The sequence below is a fragment of the Micropterus salmoides genome, unplaced genomic scaffold (genome assembly GCF_014851395.1).
Source record: "Micropterus salmoides isolate LMB-PRFRI ecotype aquatic unplaced genomic scaffold, ASM1485139v1 Ms_hic_scaffold_1, whole genome shotgun sequence".
NCBI lineage: Eukaryota > Metazoa > Chordata > Actinopteri > Centrarchiformes > Centrarchidae > Micropterus > Micropterus salmoides.
The window spans coordinates 67,257,483-67,283,430 of record NW_024040040.1 but is presented as its reverse complement, the minus strand read 5'-3'; the positions used below and the strand labels follow the sequence as shown (position 1 = coordinate 67,283,430).

Below are 25,948 nucleotides of genomic sequence, written 5' to 3'. Positions count from 1 at the left end.
TCCAGGTGAACCAGTATATTTCCCACCTGGTTGGTTTGTTATGAACATGAACTTGTACTCAGCTGAGTCGCTCTCTCTCAGGTCTGTGATTCTCAGAGTGCAGAAGTTTTCATTACAGGTATACTCGACACGACCTGAATACTCTGACTTTGTTTTCAGATCCACAATTTCATCACCTTTAAACCAGAATGTTTTCTCAACTGTAGTATCGTGGCCATTTATTGTGGACAGGTATTTAATGGTGCAGTATATGTACACAGTTGATCCTTTGAAGGCACAGATCTCAGTATAAGTGTACGTCACTCCCCAGTCATACTGACTCTGTACCACTGTAACACAGAGCACATCAGACACAATCAACATTAACAACTTCATTTAACAATCAGACAAAGTGGATCAAACTACCAATATGGTTTGAGGGAAACGTAACCTGAACAAGCTTCAAAATCCTGAATTATCTGCAGTCATTGTCACAGAAAGTTTATAAGGTGTTTGTCATATTTTAATGTTGTGAAAAGTTGGGTTTCTGCTTGTGTCCATTCATTCAAAAAAATCTAAACAAAATGCCTGAAAAGCTTATGTGTCAACACACAAGTAATCCAAACAGAAAATTAATAAAATGACATTTTATACTCTTTTCTGGGAGAAAGCAGCAGAACAGTGGTACATAAAATACTCACAGATGTTCTGTATCATTCTTCTTCCAAGTCACTTCCTAACTCCTGTTCTAAATATTAATGTTTTATTACATTTTTGATGTTATTTCTGAATAAAACCAGGGTGAACAGAGAGAAGTCTAAACACAAGTCTTGCTCAGTTATACACAGTCAGTGCAAAGGAAGATGTACACATGCTTTCTACAGTTCATCTCTATGTGCACTGAGGCAGGACATCATCCAGTCTGAAGGTGCAGTGAAGTGAACAGGAAAGTATCAGACCTGTGACCTTTAATGCAGTTTACTGACCGGGATAAGAGGAGAAATATAAATTATTAGAGAGTCTGTGCTTTTCTTGGTCAGTTCTCTCTGTTCACTCTGCGGTCAGGTTGCTGCTGAGTTAAGTGTGAAAGCTAAAAATAAATCCAGCGCACTGAGGTGTGGGAGAGTTTCTAGCAGCTAAACATAAGATGCATAAAACTGCTATCAAGATCTCTGACTTTAGCACCCGCTGAATGAGGGTAAATTGTTGGCAGATCGTCAGACCATCCGCCATTTTGGCAGACAGAGAAAACGTTCAACAGAAAGACACGTGTAGTAAGTTTAGTGTAGCCTATTATGGTGATCGGTACACACCCCTGCCTCACACACAAGACACACAGAGCAGTCAGCTCAGGTAATATCTGTGGCGGTGTTTGAACCAAACTCAGCAGTGGAAGAGGCCCAGTCCCTCCTGAGTGACAGCCGGTGAGCTTACCAGCAGCACCGGCCAGACAACAGGAGGGAACTCCGGTGTTGATGGAGAATCATAAGCTTGTCAATCAGAGACAAGAGACATCACTCGGTTTTATTTTTGTTGGCCAACTTTTGTATTGAAAGGAGTATTTTTTATTTGCTTGTTGGGATCCAGAAGAAGACGTTTTTATTGAGATATGGACCCATTCATTGGTGGTTTAACTGACTGTTAGGTTTCCTGTCATCTGTAATGTTACCTTTGAAATATCAGACTGTTAGTGATTTTAGGTTAAGTGAAATTAATGTCATGTACTAAAAGACATGCACAATGTTTTTTGTGTTTAAAATTCGAATAACATTATTTACATCACAATATGCCTAAATGAGCAGAACGTTCATTTAGTTTATCTTGGTGCATTTCTAAATTGACAGATACAATTTCTGTGTGTTAGACAAAAATACCTGCTTGTCACAGTGGCAGGCAGTAAAGAAGTTATTTTTGGACCTTGTTGCTGTCAACACAGAGCACAGAAACATCACACTGAGGTCAGACAGTACAAAAGGAACTAGCAGATGAAGATATGAGAGAAGTTGTGTCAGTATAACTTCACTGTGTGAGACCAGTAGGCCTATCTCTCTAAAACCTTCACCGTGATAAAAGTAGCTTCAAATAGGAACTATTTGAAGTCTCTGTTTCCGGTTTACACTTTCTTGTCTAATTTCCGTTGTACAAGTTGGATAATGGAACAAGCCGACGCTTTGGTGCGTTAAATTGCATTGCACGTCTTCATTCAATGCGACAATAACACAGCATAGTGCTAACATCGTTTAGGCAGCATCAGCTCTGGAAAAATGAACTCACACTGTTCAATATACATTTGCATCAGCGCAAGCAGGACAATGAAATTAGGAAATACCCCCTAAACTGGCTGTTTTCATCATACAGTGTGAACAACTGATCCTGATACTTTCTGATCCACTTATTTTCACATGTGACCTTCAGCCTTCTTTTACAAGACTTACATTTCCCAGATTCCCCTGTTTTAATGCTATAAATGTAAGTTTAGATATTCAGTACCTGACACAGAGAGAAGCAAGACGACAAATCCACTCGCTGGTGCAGTTAAACTCATAGCTGCTCCTCTCATCTCTCTGTGTGGCTTCAGAGACAATAAAACATGTCAGCAGATAAAATAATGTACACAGGAGATATACAGTATCACTCACATCAATAAATAATCCTACTTACAATGAAGAAGGGCGTTGTCTTTAAAGAAGCCTTCCTCTGTGTCAGTAAGCAGAACACGGATATCAGGCTGTTAAACTACTAGATTTCCTTCCTCTTTAGATTATTAATATTCATGATGAGCCAAATGCCAGTTAACACCAACATCAAAATAAAGAAGTAACGATTTGCAAACTAAGAACTTAATAAGAGAGAATAAGAAAATAGTGTTATGGCCTGTTGATATTAAACCTGTTTGCTGCTTCCTACTGACACAAGAAAAGAGAAAACAGAACAGACAGGCGTGAAAGTTGGTTTCATGCATCACTTGACACGTCTAGTGCATCTTTAGACAGTGAAATAACCTTTATACCAGTATGAGTTCAAAGAGATGGACTGCAGCAGTATGGGATGTAAAAAGTCACGTGCTGAGCTCAGTGTTTATTCAGTATTGAGAAACATGTAAGAAAAGTAGATCAGAAGCAATGAATTACATTTTGCAGCTCTCTCACTCACAGTCATTGTGACTCTGTGTCACTGTAACACAGAGCACATCTGACAAGATGCTGCTGGAGGTAAGACAGAAAATATGTCTTCTTGTAATTTGTGTGAAGTGACTCTTTGAAACAGGCAGTGGAGGGAGCTCTCAGAGTGAGGAAGCCTGAATGTGCCACAACAAAGGTTCACCACTAGAGGGCAGTGAAACATCACAGAAACTGAAACAGGACGCTGAAACATTACTCAAACCAATGAATGGATTATCAAAATAGTTGGCGATAAATTTAATAGTTGGCAATTAATCATTGCAGCTCTAGATTGTGTGTTGCTTTCAGCCTGTCCACCCCATTATCCCCAGGTCAGATCTACCGGTGTGCATTTCTCTCTAACACCACAGTGTATTTTCTTTGCTGCTTATCACTGAGAGTCACCAAAGTTAGAAAGTTGATGCTCATTGTGGCTCTATAAAGACACACAGCCCTGAAACTGTAAGATGCAACTTTTAACTAATTGACTGATGAAAATGGCTTCAAAAACTCACTTTACCATGAAGATAAACATGAGCATGACAAATACTCTCAATTCCATATTTTCCTGATACTTACTGACAGTACACCAATATTGTTACTTCACAGCTGTATTACATTAGTTAATACACATACACTCACTGATGATATGGATAATCAGGTGGGTGTTAGTGGTTTTACTTTTACACTGTTATTCTTAACGGTATATTCTTTCATGCAAAAAAGAAAAAACCCACAAATCAACATGTTAATAAAAATATTCTTAACATGTTGATTTGTGGGTTTTTTTAACCTGTCCTGTCCAGCAGTCTGTTACACATTATGAAGAGCTGGATGTTGTGATAGACAGATTATTATTGAAACTATTGGTTTGTTGTTCTTACCATCATTTTAACTTCTGTAACGAACTTGCTGAATGAAGGCTCATAGAAGCTCTTAATGAAGGGCTTTTGCTCTGAAAAGCTTCAAATTAAGTGAACCTCGACCTGCTCTGCTTCTATGAATGACCCCAAACAATTTAAGTGGACTAAATTGAGATTTACAGCTGAAATGAATGTTAAATTCCTCTTCATTAAACTGTCTGTGCATCTTTATATCAGCAACATCCCAAATCATAATAATCTGTTACACTGTGGCACATTTCATCCTCATAGTGACAAGAACTGACTGTGTGAGCAATAAGCCAAGGCAAGATTTTATTTGTCTGGTAAATAAAATAATATTATGGAAAATAAGCAGAAAAGCTGAAATGCACACAGAAGCTCCTCATGAGTTAATAAGTTATTTCGTAGGGATAATTTCAAAACAAAAACAGTTTCAATAACAACTTTATTCCTCACATTCCTGACATAACTAACTAATATAACAAACTCTGCAGGAAATAATAAGCTTACATAATTTAATAATGTCAAACATCACCTGTCTATCGACTGACAGGTCATCATGATTCAGTTCAACCTGCTAACACCACCATGTTGTCCTACTTTGTCTGAAGTCTGAAATCTGAAGTCGGCCTGTTTTATTGGATGCAGGAGGCTCTAACCTGACTGGACTTCACACCATGTCTTCCTGCTGCTCTGTGTCTTCTGTCTGTGCTGCAGTGACGCCCTTCAAGTCTGAGACGTTCTCATACGCAGGACCAGAGTCTAACTGATGGGAGAGACGACAAAATGAAGCTCAATGTACCTCTTTCATGAAACCTGCATATAATTAGATTCTATCCAAAATGTATTTAATCACATTTACAAGTAAATTATTTGCTGAAATAGTGTTATGACAAAATGCCTTACTGGTTTCTACTCAGCAAGTTGCATTTTAACCTTAATCTCCCCACTTTTCATCATATGGTGGATTAAGATGTCTGATGTGTACATGTGTAAGTGAAGTGAAAAACGTACCTGCCACAACAGTCAAATGTAAAGTGAAGTTAAGACGTCCTCTTTTGTTCTGGGCTTCACAGTAATATTTGTGTTCAGGTCTGATGTCAGTGATGGTGAAGTTCTGTCCTGACGGAGTTATGACGTCCTCGTGTAGATGTTACAATTTGCAACACAAATTTAACTATTTGTATTTACTACATCAGAGGACTGTGGCTGTTAGTTTAGTTCACATGCAGTTCTTCTATTGATTGTGACAGACTGAAATTGTCCGCTGCACACAGATGTTGTCACTTTGTTAAGCTTCTCCTGCTGGACTGAAACTCCAGCATGTTAGTGTCCAGTCCATTGTGCGCCTGCCTGTTTTACTTGTAACCTCTTAAAATGAAGCAATATGTACTCCCATTTTGTGGCCTCAGTGTAGATATGACTTGTGAGCATTTCATGTTTTTATTTTAGGCAAAACAAAACATTACAGAACAAAGGAGATGGACCACAATAACAAAGAATTAAAAAGGAAGCAAGACAGACAACTGTAATGAGATGTAATATAATGGAGCGGAAATAACCGGAAATAATGGCCGAAATTAAAAACTGTAATAATGGAACTGGTAAAAAAAAAAAAAGAGGACAGTAACAATGTGGTCAAAATAAACTGTTTACACAGATAAGAGAGACGTGCACATTATGGGATCTAAAATATGGCTCTTGACTACAATCTAGTGACAACAGAAGGAAATTACAACTAGATTACCTAAATCATGTTCCTCTCTCCTCTTTCTCTTTCTCCCAATGAGCTTTTAAATAGCAACTATTATACTACAATTAAATAAAAAATAGTAATTACAAGCTTACCTCCTATTAGATATCTGATGCAGTACTACAGAGATAAAGTATGTCTGAAGCTATACTGTAGAAGAATTAGGAAAATGTTTGCTAGGTCTAAATTAATCTTTAATAAGGTTAAAATGTATCCTGCAGAGTTTTTTTTATCACTAGCATTATGGAGACATGGTGGGTTCTAGTTTTGTTTAGCAGGTATAATGTTTATCATTTTCACCATGTTAGTTGTGTTAGTTTCTAACATTTGTTAATTGGCACTAAACAGACAGCTGAGGATGCTGGGAATTAGTTTTTCAGCTATTTGGTCATAAACCAAAGAAGCAAATAACACATTTCAATCCATCCAATAGTTGTCAAGACATGTCACAAAAAACTAAAATGACACCCTGGTTCTGGTGCAGGGTTAAAGTCGGGATCACCAAAGTCAGTAGGATGCATCCTCTGGGAACCATAAATGTCAGTAAAAACTAGTTGTTGAACTATTTCAGTCTGGACTCTGCAAGTGGCAGACCAACTGACTGCAAAACTAACTAACCAACCACAGACTAACTTTGCCATCCCTAGAGCCTAGCACATTTAAAAATGACAGAAAGCACAGATTAGACGTTCCGGTTGTGTTCAGCAGTTTTGTTGACTGTACTGTACAATGCAGCTGGATCCTCCACAGTTTCCTGACTTCTGGTCCTGAGAAAAAAAGATAAAGATATAGTATTAACTCAAACTGCTGTGAAAATATTGTGAGCCAGGTTCAGGTGTGATGAAGACGTTTCAAGAGACTTATGAAGGCTTACCCAGCATGGTTTAATGAGACTCGGCCGAGGAGATGCAGTGCCGGCACACAACATGTGAACACATGAAATGTCAACACCACATCTGAAGGGTACTTCCTGTCTGATATTTATCCTTCCTAGACCTACACAGATTCACTAAGTGTCCAAATAAGTGTCCTTTTCTACATAGCCAGTCAGTCTGTAATGAAACAACATAAAGATAATCTTGACCTTGGGTTACCTAACAGATGTATAACAGTGCATCCTTATCAACTCAGCTGCATCAGTCAGCCAACAAGCAGGCAGAGAGGAGAGACAGAGTCTGGCCTACAGTTTTGGAGAGGCCCTGGCTGTCACCTTCGGCTTCCTTTAGCTCAGTAATTGACCCTATCATGACAGTGAGTAGTGTTGTAGTACTCGAGACCGGTCTTGGTCTCAAGTACTACAAAAAAACGTATTGCTTCAAATGCAACCGATAATCCTACTTAAAAATATGTTCTCCCTCCCTGCTATAGTAAGCATGGAAAAGGAGTGTTGAATAAAGATGTTTTTGTTGATTTCAGCTTTTAGTGTTTGTATGCGGGTGTTTTAATGGGAATGTGGATCTTTCAGATAAATTTCAGGAGTACCTATGATCTCGTTCCACATTTCATTGTGTGTCATGTAATGTGGGGAACTGGTCTTGGTCTCGACTTGGTCTCAGCCCTTAAGTCTTGTTCCAGTTAGTGTTGTATCGTTCAAAGAACGTTTCGTTCATAAGACCTAATCGTGTGTATGACTCGGGAGGAACGGGTTGTCTCATTGATTCGTTCATTTTCACGCATGTGTGAAGGATCTTGGACTCTTACGTTCACTCGTCACACGGGAGGTGCATGGGCTCCGTCAGCACAGGAAACAGAATTGATTAGTTCACGACTCTCAACTGTGGGTCTCTGGGTCTGAGTCGTTCATTTGTCACCTGACAGCTCCTACTGTGCTGACTCGTTCAGCGCTCACATGGGTCCTCCTCAGTCTTTCGTTCACTCTGCAGGCTGAGTGACTGCCAGCGCCGGAGAATGAGAGGCAGGTCGGCTGTCGGGTAACTGGACTGACATTATATCTAATATCTATTTTGTAACATTTTATAAAGCATAACGTTATAACAGCGTAGTGATGTTGTGCTAAGTTATAGTTTTAACACAGCCGCACCCTAACTTTAGTCCTGCTAGTGTTTACAGCTAACAGCTGATGAGAGTTGTTCTGGGTCCACTTCAGAGCCCTGACAGGGTTCTACCGGGAGCCGTATTACCTCCAAGGTCGTCTCCTCTCCAAAACAAACAGACCTGGTCATTAAAACATTTAAACAGCCACGTAGCAACGTTAGCCCTGTAAACAGCTAACAGCTGATCCAGGTCTGCCAGAGATCGTGGAGATGTGGCCCATTCTGCATCCAGACCTGCCAAATTGCTGCGTTTATATGTGTTAATTAGGGCCCTAGGAAGAACCGTGCGAGGTCCCTATTGAAACTGTAAAGATTTATTTTATTTTTTCTGCAAAGTAAGCTCAATTTTGGGGCCTAAACATACCCGAAAACTCACCAAACTTTGCACACAGTCAGAAGTGGTGAAAAAAATTGTATTTTATGGGTTTCGCGCATGGGCGTGGCAAAATGACTCACTAGCGCCACCTAGAAAATTGGAAAAAAATTAGCCCCTCGTCCACGCTCAACCTACATAAACAAAAAAGCCTCAAGAACCCATATCCTAAACTCAACAGGAATTCGGCCATTTTGAATTTTACGGCCATTTTTGGATGATTTACACACTCCGTACTTTAACAAACTCCTCTTGGCATTTAGTCCGATCGACTTCAAATTTAAAGGCATTGACGATGCTATTTGTGAGTTTTCGTCAATGGGCGTGTCCGTGGCATCGATGATTGCCATGAAACAGGAAGTTATTATAACTTCAGTGTACATGCTCACATCTGCACTAAACTGTACATGTAGGATGAGAGTCCCGCCCTGAACACATGTACATGCCGACATTCACCCACAGTCATAGCGCCACCTGTTGGCAACAGGAAGTGACCTTTAATGAAGCAGCCCCCGCCGCACGTTTGACCTACATGTATGAAATTTCTGTGGCACATGTATCATGTCCAGACGTACCAAAAAGCCTCTTGGAGCGATGCCCTAAACCCAACAGGAAGTCGGCCATTTTGAATTTTACTGCAATTTTTGGATGATTTACACACTCTTTACTTTATTATTTAGTCCGATCGACTTCGAATTTCTGCTGTGCCTTCTAAAGGTATTGACGATGAAAAGTTGCGCTATCTGTGAGTTTTCGTCAATGGGCGTGTCCGTGGCATGCCGTCAAAGATCAACTCTTCGCCATGACACAAGAAGTTGTTGTAACTTCAGTGTACATGATCACATCTGAACAAAACTTTACGTGCTTGATAACTCTCCCACACCAAAGACATCTACACGCCAATACCAATTTATATTCATAGCGGCAAGTGCTATGTAGCGCCACATAGGGGGCACAGGAAGTGACATTTAACACCTTCATGCAGCGTCGGAACCACGTAGCAAATTCACAGCCGCACCGGCAGAGCTCCAGAATATGCAACGCGGCTGGCTCACACCCGGACGCGCTACAAGTGCGAGGGCCCGCCCAACGCTGCTTGCAGTATATTTCTTTGTTCCTCTCTCTGTGCTGGAGTTCTTTAAGAACTTGGCGGCTTGATCCAGATTATTATTAAATTGGTTGAATTTTATATAATGATGACATACAGTAATAAAGAAGTGAATTTGTGCATTATACTTTGTCAAATAACGCAAACCAGGCAGCCTTCCATGTTTCAGAATGGCGCTGTTTTTTAATCGCCCACTAGAGGGCTGCAGTGCCACAATAACCAGCCTAGTTCAAATGAACGAAATGACTCAAAAAAAGGTTAGTTCATTTTAATGAACGAGATTTGAATGAACAAGTCTGTCAAAAGAGTCGAGCTTGCCAGCACTAGTTTCAGTCTCAATAAACTCTGGTCTTGGTCTTGACTACAGCAATTGTAGTGAGGATAATGTTTCTGTGAGAAGAGCTGCTCACCTCGGGGCAGTATTACTCTTAAATATGACAGCAGCATAGTCCATGAAATCTTGTTGCTCTGTGTGTCTGAGGGAGTGAGCTGGTCTGATGTCGGAGTAGAGAGGATCTGCCTGGTTGTTGGTGAAGTGAGTGCTGGCATACTGAAGGTTATCCTGCTCCTCTGGCTGTTCAGGTAGAAACTGCACAGACATATTTTACATGAGTGGGTTTTTCATTTGAATAGTGAATTCTTACAGATGATTGCAGTAAGACTGAAGCAACTACAGCTGTGGTAATAATGGAACAAATATTCCTGCTTCACCGTGCATTACAGAAAAGAGCTAAGTAAAGGAATTTACAAGGAAAGGACAAAAAGTAGGAAAGCTTCTGGATCTACTAGGAATTTAGTCACATCCGAGAAAAGAGGAGAATCACAGAGAGCATTTTAGAAATTAATTTCTGTGAAGAAGGATGTCGAAAAAAGAGAAACATGAAGTCCTTCTCAGTCAGATTAATTTTCCAGAAGCACTTAAAGAGTGAGTGACTTTTGTTCTTGAATAAGATCCGTGACTATTCTCACCTGTTCCCTGTTGTCTGGTCTCTCTTCAGGCTTAGACGATTCCTTGGAAGCCCTCTTTTTCCTGGTTAGGAGAATAAATAAGAAAATAAATGATTGAACATTTTAAATTGGACAAACTGACCTTCAATGATTTAACATTCAATGATTCAGTGAAACAGAGCTGCTCACCTGATCCACAGGAAGAGACAGAGGGAAATGATAACCAGGAGAACAACAGTGATTGTTGTAGCAACTGCTAATTTCCCTGCTCCTGAGAAGCAGGGAACAAAAGAAAACACAGACAGTAAATTAAAGTGTTACAGCATGTTTGGACCCATTGCTCCCATAGAGTAACACTGCTTTCAACACAAGAAAATTATAATAGTGTAAATAAACCTCTTTAGAATGTTAGAAAGAAGAAACTAAAAGCCAAAGTAGATCAGAATGTTATCTGGCCCTAAAAAGAGATTATTATTTCTCTACTGTCAAAGATAGAAAGCAGAGACAGACCTGAACCAAATACAGGCTCAGTGACCACAAACTGGCAATCAAAAAAGAAAGAAAATGAAAATAAGAAATCAGGGTAACCAAATAAAAAATGTCTGTGAAGGTTCTCAGTCATCCAGGTCATACTTATCCAAAGATGGTTAAATTAAGGGAAACTGGACTTTGTTGAAGATATAAGACGTTTCGTCCCTCATCCAAGAGACTTCTTCAGTTTTTTTTTAAACCTGTCCTGCCCAGCAGCCTGCTATAGAGTATGATGAGCTGGATACCATATTGTGCCAGACAGATTTTACTTTAACAAGAAGTATTAATATACTCCTTTGTCTGTTTTAATTATGTATTGATTTGTCACCGGGCCGGACAGGGGGGCAGACACGGGGATAGGGAGGCACAAACAGACACAGAGAAAGGACAAGACCTGTAAGAGAAGGGGATGGAAGGTGTGGACAACAGGGAAAAGCAGAGGGAAACACCAATTACAGAAAGCAACGAAACCTGCAATAGAACAGAGAGGGGGGCTTAGGGAGGAGAAAAACAACAACAAAAAAACACAAACAAAAACAAATGATAAAAATAATAATAGTAAAAGACAACCAGCCGAACAGCAGCAATAAACAGCTGACATAGTAAGACAACTAAGAGAAAAATGAAAACAAGAAACAGTCACGCACACTAAATAAGCAACACAGCACAGCAACGAGAGCTGGAATAATAGCAATTAATTTAAATAAGTAACTGAAAGAAAAGCTAAGACTAATTCTACCAGGGACAACCTAAATTGTGTTTGTGTCTATGTGAGACTGTGTGTGTCTGTATGTGTGTGTACATGTGTGTGCGCGCATAAGCCTGTTAAAGAATGTAGTTGTTGAGTGGGATACCACGACTGTGCCACACCTACCCCAGCAACGTCAGGCAAGAACCCCAGTAGCCAATAGGGGTTGGAGAAAGATTTTTTTTTTTTAAATCAATCAAAAAAAACAAAGACTCCCAGATGCACCGCGATGCAAACGCGGAAGACCCCGACCCAAATGCCAGTTGACAACGTAATCCTGACGGAACGCAAGAGGTGTAACCGCGGAAGAGCAGCACCCGGACGGACCGCGGCGTGCACACAACAATGACCAGTGCTCCCACCCACCAGAGAGCAAGCAGCGAAAGCCAGCGGAGAGAAACACCAGCTGCAAGTCCCAGCCCGGCAGCAAACGCGCCGCACAGGTCACCATGCACCCGCCAATAAAAGTCCGCCGTACCCCCAACCGCCGGAAAAAAACTTAGGCCACCAGCGCCAGCCGACATCCCCCATGCCCAGCACGCCCCCCGGCCGCCGTGCAACATCAGCCAAACCAGCAACGAGGCAAAATCAACTAGCTCAGCTGCATGCCACCACCAAGCCACCTACCCGTCAAGGGCGGAGAACTCCAGGCACAAACCCAGAACAAATCAGAGCACAGCCCTGCCCCGCACCCACACTGCACATCCCGAAAACTAACTATATACCTCAGTATCCAGAGGGGTCCAACAACTGGCCGACAAGAAATGGGGAAGCATGGATCCGAGGCCAACGACGCAAAACAGGGACGCAAACTGGTCCCTCCAAGCCAACGAGGAAATGCCTCCCCCGGACTCCAATGCACAAACTAGACCCTGCCCAGGGAAAAAGCACAATGGACTTCTTCAGTTTTGACTGACTGGTTAGCTAGGATCGTTGAAACCACTGGTTCGTTAATGCTCCTGGCTGTGGTAACGACAGTCGTCTTGGTCGTTAGAACCAGCCGTGGCCAAGTTTGAATGACCATCGTTGACATCCTCAACTGAGGCCAAGAGGAAATGCTTGTTTAATTTCCTGGGAAGTGATGACAGAACAGCATTGTAAGTGGGGGATGAGTGGTAGCATAGACCCCCTCCACTGTTCAATGGCAGCTTCTCAACCCGGGTGTAAATGGATTCCCTGACACCTCTTTCAAACCCTCCATCTTCTGTCCAAAAAGTTTCACCTGGTGATCCTCAAACGGTGTCCTTCAGATGTAAATAAACTGCTGAGTCTACGTGCGTACCTACGTCGTAGGCTGCACACGTAGCCATGCATTTATACTTGTGCATCGGTGTCCCCGTCGTTCTGCATTAAACCCCCAAACGCTAGTCTGCAATAGCGCTACAGCTCCCAGTGTTGACTTTTCCGGCCAAGCAGGCCAACGTCTGGTTTAGCGCTCTGCTAACGTGTAGGGGAGTAAAATTGTATACGTGCGCCTGGTGTAGCCTTTTCAAATCTTATGAACCGAATGGATCGCATTCTGATAGGAAACGAGTCATTTCACTCGGGTTGTGACGGTCAAATATATCGATCCACCGTGTTACAGCCGCTGTTTTGGCCACTAGTAAAAGTTACTACAAAGCATGGGGCACTTCCGGTCGGCTCGGAGGCATTGCGAGGCTACCCAGCCGACCAATCACAGTGCTTACGGTCTGTGTTGATGCGACATGTAGTTACATCTTTGAGGAGGTGCACGTCAGGCTACGGCGTAGGGTAGGTGGATACGCAGAGGCTACCCCGTCGATTCAACGCAGAAGTATAAATTGCGCATTAGACCTTCTGTGTTGAGCCATGCGTTTGTGTAGTGGTATCGACGATCCTAGCTAATGATCCCAGAGATTAAATAGCTGAGTTTCCAGTCAGAACTGAAGAAGTCTCTTTGATGAGGGATGAAACGTCTTCTAGTATCTTCAACCAAGTCCAGCTGCCCTTGACCTTAACCTTCATTGGACAAATAAAAAATATGGTCACTGTTTGAAAGGTAAAGGTTCAGACAGAGATGCACTTCCTCCTATAATGTAAAACTGAACTAAGGGACATTTACTTTAACAATTATTTTTTTACTTATCTGTGTATATGTTTAGATATATAGATAGATATATATCTTTACATATATAGATGATATCTATACATATATAGTGTGATACCCCTGTAATTGGCACACACTCTCTGGTCCCCCTTTTTGAACAGGGGAACCACCACCCCAGTCTGCCACTCCTTGGGCACTGTACCCGACTTCCACACAATGTTAAAGAGACGTGTCATCCAAGACAGCCCCTCCACACCCAAAGCTTTTAGCATTTCTGGGCGGATCTCATCAATCCCTGGGGCTTTGCCACTGTGGAGTTGTTTGACTACCTCAGTGACTTCCACCAGGGAAATTGACAAGAATCCCCCATCAGCCTTGAGCTCTGCCTCTACTAAAGAGGGCGTGTCAGTCGGATTTAGGAGTTCCTCAAAGTGTTCCTTCCACCGCCCAATTACCTCCCCAGTTGAGGTCAGCAGGGTCCCATCCTTACTGTACACAGCTTGGACGGTTCCCCGCTTCCCCCTCCTGAGATGGCGGACAGTTCTCCAGAAACACTTTGGTGCCGACCGAAAGTCCTTCTCCATGTCTACTCCAAACTTCTCCCACACCCACTGCTTTCCATCTGCCACAGCAGAGGCTGCAGTCCTTCGGGCCCGTCGGTACCTTGCAACCGCCTCCGGAGTCCTCCGAGACAACACATCTCGGAAGGCCTCCTTCTTAAGTTGGAGGGCTTCCCTGATCACCGGTGTCCACCACGGTGTTCGAGGGTTACCGCCCCTTGAGGCACCTAAGACCTTGAGACCACAGCTTTCCGCTGCAGCTTCAGCAATAGAGGTTTTGAACATTGCCCACTCCTGTTCAATGTCCCCAACCTCCACAGGGATGCCAGAAAAGCTCCGCCGGAGGTTTGAGTTGAAGATCTCACAGACAGGGGCCTCCTCCAGACGTTCCCAGTTCACCCGCACTACCTGTTTGGGCTTACCAGGTCTGTCCAGAGTCTTCCCCCACCCCCTGACCCAACTCACCACCAGATGGTGATCAGTTGACAGATCTGCCCCTCTCTTCACCCGAGTGTCCGAAACATGCTGCCTCAAATCAGATGAAATGATAAAAAAATCGATCATTGATCTTCGGCCTAGGGTGCTCTGGTACCAATTACACTTATGAGCATCCTTATGCTCGAACATGGTGTTATAGACAATCCATGACTAGCACAGAAGTCTAACAACAAACACCCACTCGGGTTCAGATCAGGGGGGCCGTACCTCCCAATCACGCCATTCCAGGTATCTCCATCATTGCCCACATGCGCGTTGAAGTCTCCCAGCAGAACTATGGAGTCCTCTACTGGAGCCCCATACAGAACTCCATTCAGGGTCTCCAAGAAGGCCGAATACTCTAAACTGCTACTTGGTGCATATGCACAAACAACAGTCGGAGTTTTCCCCCCCAGTACCCGAAGGCGTAGGGAGGCGACCCTCTCGTTCACCGGAGTAAACTCCAACGTAGCAGTGCTCAGCCGGGGACTTGTGAGTATCCCCACACCTGCACCACTTGCGCCTCACACCTTGAGCAACCTCAGAGAAGAATAGTGTACATCCCCTATCAAGGAGTACGGTTCCAGAACCGAGACTGTGCGTGGAGGTCAGCCCCACCAGATATAATTGGTGGCGCTCCATCTCCTTCCCCCACAGAGAGGTGACGTTCCATGTAGTATAAAGCCTGACCAATACTGGATTTCAGGCCGACAGCAATTATGGTTTATAATGTTAAAAAATGACCTAACATATTTTTGCATTTCTGCATAAATACATAACTTTGTTGAAAAATAAATTTAGTAGTACTGTCCAGTGGACAAAAGCATGTAATTAACAATTTGTAAATTACTCTAACATATGCAATAATCTAATATTGTTCAGTTTAGAGATCCACATGATTTATCAGTTTAACTCTATGTAGCCTGAGAGAAAGAAATTAGAGCATAAAATCTCCCCAAAACACTCGCCAGTATTTGTTGCTGTAATGTCAGCTTTTCTCATCCGGTCTCAGTGGACTCTGTTATGAAAGATATGCCACAGAGCTAAACTAAGAAACTTCTCAAAGTGCTTCTTCCCCTTACTAATATCCCCAGCTGAGGTCCACAATTTCCTGCCTTCAATGAAAACTGTGAGTGCAGCTGATTGCAAAAACGTACCTGCCACAACTATCAGATGTAAGGTGGAGTTATGACGTCCTCTTCTGTTCTGGGCTTCACAGTAATAATTCCCACTGTGTTCAGCTCTGAAGTCAGTGATGGTGAAGTTCTGTCCTGATGCTTTTGGTGAGTCTTCATTCTCCTTGTACCAGGTATAATTAGCTGCTGGGTTAGCATCACTGCTGCAGGTCAGAGTCACTGAACTGCCCTCCACTATCTCAGCAGAGGGACTCACTGACACAGAGGGAAGCTTTGGAGCATCTGAAGAAGATCAAATAAATGAACAAAAATGAGGACAGATTTCTTTGTGTTGTGTTGAAATGAGTAATAGTTATGTGTATGAGGCATCTAAAACTCTGGAGGTGGTTTTGTGACTGGCAGCAGGCAGAGCTGTGTGTTGGGACATGGTAGCTCCACTTTAATCTTGAGAAGCTGCAGAGCTGCAGTTATTCCACCCAGGATTAGGGTTACAATTTTGGATTTATTTAGACACTTTAAAAACATTTATTGAAAGTTTTATTCTTTTTACTTGTTTATTTACAGCATTAAACATTGAAATGCATATTGTTAATAGGTTGTACAGTATATTAAAATTATTGGGAGAAAACTGGTCGTTCTATGTAAAAATCAGACGTTGAGCAAAATGGCATGCTTCTACTGTGAGATTGACAGTCGAATCATGCTCAGCCCATCGAACCATTGAATCTTTCGACTATTCTGGGTCAGCCCTAACTGGACTTTTCTGCAGATGACTCATACTGATACTGTAATGTAACTGCATAGGGTTAAAAAAGGTAGTCCTTCTTACAACTCAAAAAATGATTCCATGTAACAAAATCCAGGAAGTAATTTTCTTTCCATCTAAATCTATTTGGAAAAACCACTAGCATATGAAAATTATTTCTAGGAGACAGGGCTAATGAAAGACTGAAGCCTGTGGCCACATTGGATGTATATTTCTGAGGGAGCATCTGGAACTTTAGAGGTGGTTTTCTGGATTACATCCATGCAGATCTGTGAGACCATTTGTAAATTATGTGAACCACAGCAGCATGATGTGAATGTGAAGCCGGTACAGAAAAAAAAAAATTGGATGGATCAAGCTTTATAAAGTTGTCAAAAGTTGCATGATGCTTTTAAAGTTAGTTGCAGTTTACTTCACACTGCTCAACAGATGGAATATCTGTCAGACTGTGGGCCCATGTAGTATAAAGCCTGACCAATACTGGATTTTTCAGGCCGACAGCAATTATGGTTTATCAGCTAATGTTAAAAAGTTACCTCTAACATATTTTTGCCTTTCTGCATAAATACATGACATAACATTTTGTTGAAAAATAAACTTAACAGTACTGTCCATTGGAGAAAACATGTAATGGCAACAGTTTATAAATTAATATTTTGTGCTGCAATATCTATCCAAAATGATATATAGTATAGAGATCCACATGATTTATCAGTTTAACTCTACGTTGTCTGAGAGAAAGAAATTAGAGCATAAAATCTCCCCAAAGCACTTGCAAGTATTTGTTGCTGCAATGGCACAGTGACAGTATGATTATGTCAGAGCTTTTCTCATCTGGATTATGATGTCTGGACAGTAAGTGGACTCGAAAGATATGCCACAGAGCTAAACTAAATGCCTTGGTGCCCCACCATGCTGTCACTGATGCCTTTCAATTGAGCGTAACTGATGCACATTAAAAAGGACTTTGTCAAGGGGGGGAGGCTGAGTGCAGACTGAGGTGAGGACCCAAACGCAGATCACAGCAAGGAGGATACAGTTCAAACAAAAGATTTATTCAGCAGCTTAAACAGGCTTAACCATGAGCACAGCAGCCAAAGGTCCAAACAAAGGCATCTCCAAAAAGGCAGAGTAAAATCCAGAACAGGGCAGAGAAAACAATCCAAATGCAAGGAAAGGATCCATGAAACAAAGCAACAGACAGGACCACTCAACATTAGACGCAAGAACATGACAAAGACTGGAAACACAAGCAGGCATATATATACACAGGGACTAATGAGCGGGGCGGGAGCAACACAGGTGAGGGGATCAGGACTAATCAGATACAGGCAGGCAGACACAGTTAACAGGGCAGAAAGAAAGAATAGAACAGAACAGAATACAGAATGAACCAAAATAACACAAGCAGACACTGATCCATGAACCAAAGTACAAAAACAAAGGCAGAGGTAGACTGATCATCAAGACGATACACTAACAACAGGAACAACGCTAGACAAGAACATCAGGCATTATTAATTTTTATTATTAAGATTACAAAATAAAACAGGAAGTAAAGTTTGCGGGAACACACAAGGACAGACTTACCAAAGTAAAACATGGAGCATAAGACCAAGGACCAAGACACAGACCATAATAATAAAACACAGAAGTACACCGACCAAGAAAACACTAAACATGAACTAAAGCACAGGACTAAGAACTAACTAAACAAGACTACACAGAGAAACACAGAACCAAAAACAGATTTAAACCAGAAAGACATGAACACAAAACCAAACTCCTAACACACTTAAATCACTGACAACAACAAAATTATTATAAACAAGGTGAACATTCACTATAGGCTTTCTCCCAATGTGTATATCACATTGTGATATACTAGTACTGTTTTGTGTAGCGGAAGAATTGTGATTTTAAAATAAAAACACAGTAAGCAGTGACAGAAACAACTCTTCAGCACAGCTGGCCGTGTCAGAGTCTGAATGTGCTCTAGTTTACGTGCTTTCACTATAGCTCACAGAGAAGCACCATTCACCATGATACATACACTCCTTTTTTCTGCCTCCTATCTAGAGGACGTGTCAGTCAGGTTAAGAAACTTCTCAAAGTGCTTCTTCCCCTTATTAATATCCCCAGCTGAGGTCCACAATTTCCTGCCTTCAATGAAAACTTTTACATTTCAGAGTGTGTGCAGCTAAATGCAAAAACGTACCTGCCACAACAATCAGATGTAAGGTGGAGTTATGACGTCCTCTTCTGTTCTGGGCTTCACAGTAATAATTCCCACTGTGTTCAGCTCTGAAGTCAGTGATGGTGAAGTTCTGTCCTGATGCTTTGGTGAGTCGTCATTCTCCTTGTACCAGGTATAATTAGCTGCTGGGTTAGCATCACTGCTGCAGGTCAGAGTCACTGAACTGCCCTCCACTATCTCAGCAGAGGGACTCACTGACACAGAGGGAAGCTTTGGAGCATCTGAAAAGATCAAATAAATGAACAAAAATGAGGACAGATTTCTGTTGAAATGAGTAATAGTTATGTGTATGAGGGATCTAAAACTTTGGAGGTGTGTGTTGGAACCACTTGAATTATGCTCATTAAAATCTAAGAAGAGACCAGAAGAATGTCCCTCATACATGTTTTAGAGTAAACGGAGGTTATATCACCCAAAAATGTTGAAATATTTTGGAAAAACTGGAGTAGGGCTGTCCCCAACAAAGGATTTACATAGTCGAATCATGTGTGTTATTATGCACGGCGATTGCGAGTGGTCATTCAACTTGCACTGTAAATTTCCAGCTAAACAGAGGCTTTTGGAAGACCCTTCTCTCTCTCTCTCTCTCTCTCTCTCTCTCTCCTGTCATTCACTGGTCTTGTGCAGAGTTTTGTGTGCATGCCGTGCTGCCGACAACTGAATGCACGTCACGGTTCCTCGTGGGTCTAAAATAGCCGGCTATTTAAAAACAATGTAATATTCTTTGTGTGGTTCATCAACGGTGATAAATTATCCGAAAGCCCGCAACAACTCGGCACAACACCAATGAAGCTGGGACTCCGTCTCTTCCAGTGGCGTTTTCTCCCAGAGGCCAAGGGAAGCCAGGCTTCCCCTGTTTTTATCAGACTATTTCTCATTTTAATAAAAACACAATGTTTTTATTTTCGATAAATCTTATGAACTGTTACTATCATCTCTTCCCCATTTCTCACTGAGTATTTTACAATAAGTGAAACAGCGTCCCTCTAAATGCGTTGGATGTGTGGTGAAACACTATATTGCACCACCGTAGACTGACCTGCAGTCTGACTACACGGGGGAGGCCAGGCAGAGTTGGCATCCCTTTGTGAAAAAAAAAGTAAATGATTAACCAATCAGACAAGGCCACTGTCATGCCACTGCCTATCTGTGATTAGTCAGGATGATGCCAAGGGAAGCCAGCCGCTGTCTGACTTCACGCCTGTCAAATCACAGCATGCGATCAATGTCATTCAGATGAAATAACGGGAGCTGTTAGCAACTTTAGCTGGTGCAGTTATGGAGAGTGGAGATTTGGAGGTTTAGTTATAATAAATAGCTTTATTAAACTACCACTACAGCAGCAATTTAAGATTAAATCTGATGGAAGACCAACGCCAAAACTGGAGCTGGCCTGGAGAGGAAAAAGGGGTTTCGGACGTTTAGTGAGGAAAACTACATCCGTACAGAGTGGCTAGCTGGTAGCGCCAAACTTCAGTTGACTCTGTTGCAGTGGGAAATTCTATAACTTGGTTATTGACCACTTCGCCACCATGACAGACAGGAGAATGCCCTTCCTTTTCAAATAGGGTGAGTGAAATGACACCTCCTTCTCTCCATGAACTTAACTGAACTGCAACTGCGTGTGTGTGATTTTTGATGTGGTTACATTGTTTGTTTTGCTTTGCTTGTCTGGAGTTACTTGCTGAATGAATAGTCCGCTGAAGTAACCTTATTGTTTTTACTGCGGTTGTGTACGCATAGATAATGAGCTCTGGACAGCACCTGCCACAGGGCCCTGGGCCAGGTTAGGCTACCCCACCCCACGCCACTGGTCTCTTCAGCAAGTGTTCCTCCTCTGCCACTACACACATACACAATACACCTACACATGCGCACCCAGGGTTAGGGTTACAATACATATATTTATACTTTTCTGCAGATGACTCATGTTGATACTGTAATGTAATTGCATGGGGTTAAAAAAGGTAGTCCTTCCTACAACACAAAAAATGATGCCATGTAACAAAATCCAGGAAGTAATTTTCTTTCCAGCTAAATGTATTTGAAAAAGTTCTAGTTCTATGTAAAATCAGACGTTGGGCACCCCCATATAGAAAAATGGTATGATCCTAAAGTTAGCTGCAGTTTACTCACATTTCACATTGATAAAGACAAATTCAGATGTCTTCCTCCCCAGTTTGGTTTCTGCTACACAGTAATATTCTCCAGAGTCAGAGGACTGGATGGACCTGAAGACAAGCTGTGGTTCTTTACTTAGAGGATGAAGGTTTGGATTTCCATTCTCCTTGTACCAGGTGTGTTTAGCTGCTGGGTTAGCATCACTGCTGCAGGTCAGAGTCACTGAACTGCCCTCCACTATCTCAGCAGAGGGACTCAGTGACACAGAGGGAAGCTTTGGAGCATCTGGAGAAGAAAACATGAACACATTTAATTTCAGTATGAGGTTGAGTTTTCACAGTGGAGCATTTTAAAGGGACGAACTCAAAGTGGAGGTGCAGCTTGATTTCCTCCTGTATCAGAAATTACATGTTGTCCTGTTGGACACTTTATTACTAATGCAAAGAAGACGTTTAAAAGAGAGTGGTAATCTTCATGTCATTTTAGGGTGTGTGTGTGTGTGTGTGTGTGTTTTGAGGGTCCATCTAAGGCACATATTGGAAAATACCGAACTAGAAGGATCTATAAATAAAAGAGGAACAGATGTCTTCATTTTAGACTGAACTGTCAACACACACACACACTAACCTTCATAAGATGTTGAACACTTGGAACTAAATTAATAAATATTCAGATGAAAATGTTACCTGTGACAGACAGAGTGACTCCAGGTGAACCAGTATATGTCCCACCTGGTTGGTTTGTTATGAACCTGAACTTGTACTCAGCTGAGTCGCTCTCTCTCAGGTCTGTGAATCTCAGAGAGCAGAAGTTTTCATTACAGGTATACTCGACACGACCTGAATACTCTGACTTTGTTTTCAGATCCACAGTTTCATCACCTTTAAACCAGAATGTTTCTTCAACTGTAGTATAATCGTCATTAATAAGGAATGGATATCTAAAGGTGCAGTTTATTTCCACTGTTGATCCTTTTAAGGCACAGATCTCTGTAGAATTGTAAGTCACTCCCCAGCCAAACAGGCTCTGTACCACTGGAACACAGAGCACATCAGACATAACAATCAAAATGAATAACTTCATTTAACATTCAGTTAATAAGACAAAGAGGATCAAACTACTGATGTGATTTTGGAAAGGAGACCTGGACAAGCTCAATTATCTGACTGATAATCTGCAGTTATTGACATAACAGTTCATAATCATGCATCTATCTAACTACTCAACTGGAATTTTATCAGGTATTTATCATATTTTATCATCACTGGGACACAGAAATATTTGTTACTCCCGGGTGTTGCCTGAAAAGTGCATCTTATAAAAAGTCTTCCAAACAAAAAAATGTATAAAATGATATATTACACACTTTTCTGGGATAGAGCAGAAGTTCAGTATGATGTTGTTTTGTATCATTGTTTTCCTTTCTAACTTGTAACAAACACAATGAGTGGCTTGATTTCCTCTTGTATTAGAAACTACATGGTGTCCTGTACCTTGAATTCTAATTGCACACTTTGTTACTGAAGCAGTGCTGGAAAGACACGCTGAAGGAGAGGTAATCTTCACGTCTTTAAGAAGTTTCTTCGATAATTTTCTTTCATTCATTTTTTTGACTGCAGTTTCTGTAAAGTGTGTGTGTGCATTGGCAATTAGGGTGCATCTAAGGTGTCTTTAAAAGTGGCGTGCTATTTATACGCCATTCCAAGATATCATGTTACTGTAGGGCTCATATTTGAAATACCAAGGTAGAAGGATGTTGCATCTGAAATTAAGGGTCAAGATTGCAGAATAAACACAATCAGAGAATGTCTATGATGGTGGTCACAATATTTTGTGAACCAATGACATGATGACAAATGTTATTTTGCAAAATATTCAGTGCTTTTGTAGTGAAGAGAGGAAATAAGAAATTATTATGTAACATGTCTACAATATCATGGGTACAATTCTACACTGAGTAACATGCAGCATATGTACAGTACAATAGGTTAAAAGTTCGACCTTGTTGGTGTCATGTCAGGGAATGTAAACTCACACACTGAAGGAGAAGAGTAGTCCTTATGTCCTTCTACAGCACAGGAAACAGTGTCTTCAGGATACAAGTAGCGTGAATAAGATGTTCCTCTGCTAACATACATTCCCTTGATAAACCAGATGTAGTCAGTCTGACCATTCAGACGACAACTGCTGTGACAATTCATCTCTGCCCAGTTATAAGACCGGTAGACCTGTAATCTGCTCACCTGCACCTGGAGATCTGAATATGTGAATAAGGAACAGAAATCTTCATTTTAAAGTGAACTGTCAACACACACAGATGCAAGTCATCTTGTTGATCACTTGAAGCTAAACTAATAAATATTCAGATGAAAATGTTACCTGTGACAGACAGAGTGACTCCAGGTGAACCAGTATATGTCCCACCTGGTTGGTTTGTTATGAACCTGAACTTGTACTCAGCTGAGTCGCTCTCTCTCAGGTCTGTGATTCTCAGAGAGCAGAAGTTTTCATTACAGGTATACTCGACACGACCTGAATACTCTGACTTTGTTTTCAGATCCACAGTTTCATCACCTTTAAACCAGTCTGTTTTCAGATGCAACTGTTCTTTATCTTGCAATTTAGTAAACCAGAATGTTTCCTCAACTGTAGTATCACTGCCATTTATTCTGGATGGGTATCTGTAGGTGCAGCTTATTTCCACTGTTGATCCTTTTAAGGCACAGATCTGAGTAGAGGTGTAAGTCACTCCCCAGCTGTTCTGGCCCTGAATCACTGTAACACAGAGCGCACCAGGAATTACAACCAAAATAAACAACTGCATTTAACAATAAGTTAAACATACAGTGTGTAATTCCTGGCCTCATGCTCCAAACAAAATGGAGGCAGCATTTCACCTCCTTCTTCCCCTCAGCCAGGCTACTCTCTAAGTGATTGTGCTCCTCTGCTCTTTTCTATTCACAGCTGTTTATGTCTCCCTGGGAAAGTGGGCGTCACTTCTTCTGCAACAATGAAGTTGAAAAGACCATCACCTTGTGTGATGATCTGTGGGGAGACGCTTTTCTCCTGCCTGTAGGTGTGTCTGCTCCTCTCTGTTGAGGTGGTGGCAGTAGAAACGAGAGGTCGAGGAGCGCGACAGAGAGGGAGAGCAGCTCATGCAGCGTCGACAAGCTACTTCTTTGTTGTTGGGACACAGAAATATTTGTACTTCCAGATGTTTCAGATTTGAGGATCTCAACAAAATGCATCCATAGGGCTGTTTTGTATTATTCTTTCCGACACTGACCAGTAGTGTTGTAGTACACAAGACCGGTCTTGGTCTCAAGACCACCTTTTGATGGTCTCGGTCCCCTCTCGGGATTGACTGCATTTGTTCTTGTTCTCGACTCTGGATTATTTCAAGAGCAGTCAAGACCTGAACTTTGGAAATATCAATATATTGCCTGAATGTTGTCTGATTTATTTGTTAATATACTAACTTTTGATGTAAAACGTATTGCTTCAAATGCAACCAATAACGCTAATTAAAAACGCAGTTGTTACTGTTAATGGCTGTCACCCCTCCCCGCCCTCCTTCACACGCACTCACACAAGAAAGAGAATGGGGGAGACAGGCGAAGCTGTGGCTTTCTGGGAGCAGGAAGATATGTCAGCAAAATCTTCGTAATAACATTTAGCTGCATAAACCATAAAGAATGAATCTGTCAAACAGCGTCCAGAAGAAAACACACCGCAATCTGTTGAGGGAAGTAGCTAATGAAGTTAGTTTGTTTGAGACTGAGGACAGGGCATGTGGTGACAACTTGTTCCTAAGATACAGTTTTGCTTGTGATAAACAATGATGAGACAGGCCACAAAAAGCTACGTTGCTAATGTGTAAGTTAAGTAACATCACCGTTAGCTACTGTCAGCTGCACGCAGCTCCGGACATTAAAGCTGCACTCTGTGGTACCGCTTCCTCATTTGTGTGAGAGAGTTAGCTTTGAGATGTGACGGCAGGGAGTGGAGACCAAGTAACACTCCTCCACTTCTATGGAAAATGTACATATTAAATAGGTTTCTCTGTATGGCCATAAGCACACGGCACTTTACTTTAAAAGAGCTAATTTTGAGTTTGAATACACAGTTGCAGATCAAAATGAAGGATCAAATACGGAAGACAAGAGTAACCTGAAAACCTAATGCTTGCACAAAAAATTGTATTGTGTAATAAAACAATAATGATAATTAAAGTAATTTTCCTCAATAACAATAATACAAATGTTTAATAAATGTTTGATTTTATTCATTTGAATCACAACTGAATTTACACTTAATTTTACTATTAAGATATTTAGTTTCTTGAGGAAAAGGGACTGAATTTTTAACTTAATTTAACTTGTGCATGTTTGTTGAAAAAACCTCAGATTTGTGAAGTGATCCACTGTTTGGCATCAAGTGTTTGTTCTGACCATAAAGAATAGTTTAAAACCACAATTACCATCTGCCTTTAAATATGAAAGAAATAAGAACTAATTTGACATTTATTGTGTTCTTAGTGTTTGTATGTGGGTGTTTTAAAGGGAATGTGGATCTTTTAGAACAATTTGAGAAGTACAGTACCTGTGATCTCGTTCCACATTTTATTATGTGTCATGTAATGTGGGAACTGGTCTTGGTCTCGACTTGGTCTCAGCCCCTAAAGGTCTTGCTCTTGTCTCTGTCTATATAAACTTTGTTCTTGGTCTTGACTACAACACTACTAACCAAAGTAAGAGGAGAAATACTGTATCAGTTATGGGAGAGTCTGTGCTTTTCTTGGTCAGTTCTCTCTGTTCATTGTGTGGTCAGGTTGCTGCGTAAGTGTGAAGACGAAAAAGAAATGCAGAACACTGAGGTGTGAGAGATTGTTTATGGCAGTTATGATATAAACAAAAGATAAAATCTGAAAACAGTTTTTGACGCTGAACATGGAAACATCACACTGATGTCAGACATTACAAAAGGAACTAGCAGGGTTTGGTGCAGATGTATGAATATTTGAG

The 25,948-nt window shown here is 41.4% G+C and overlaps 2 long non-coding RNA genes across 2 annotated transcripts; one reads left to right on the top strand and one right to left on the bottom strand.

The window, feature by feature from the left end:
• Window positions 1-39: 39 nt before the first annotated feature.
• LOC119915504 lies at window positions 40-2,685 on the bottom strand. The gene is made up of 3 exons (XR_005446959.1): window positions 2,641-2,685; window positions 2,470-2,551; window positions 40-329 (listed from the first exon to the last, which is right to left on the bottom strand). It is a non-coding gene; the product is annotated as an uncharacterized LOC119915504 (long non-coding RNA).
• Window positions 2,686-20,094: 17,409 nt separating this feature from the next.
• On the top strand, window positions 20,095-24,473 carry LOC119915484. The gene is made up of 2 exons (XR_005446954.1): window positions 20,095-20,372; window positions 23,889-24,473. It is a non-coding gene; the product is annotated as an uncharacterized LOC119915484 (long non-coding RNA).
• The last annotated feature ends 1,475 nt before the right edge of the window (window positions 24,474-25,948 follow it).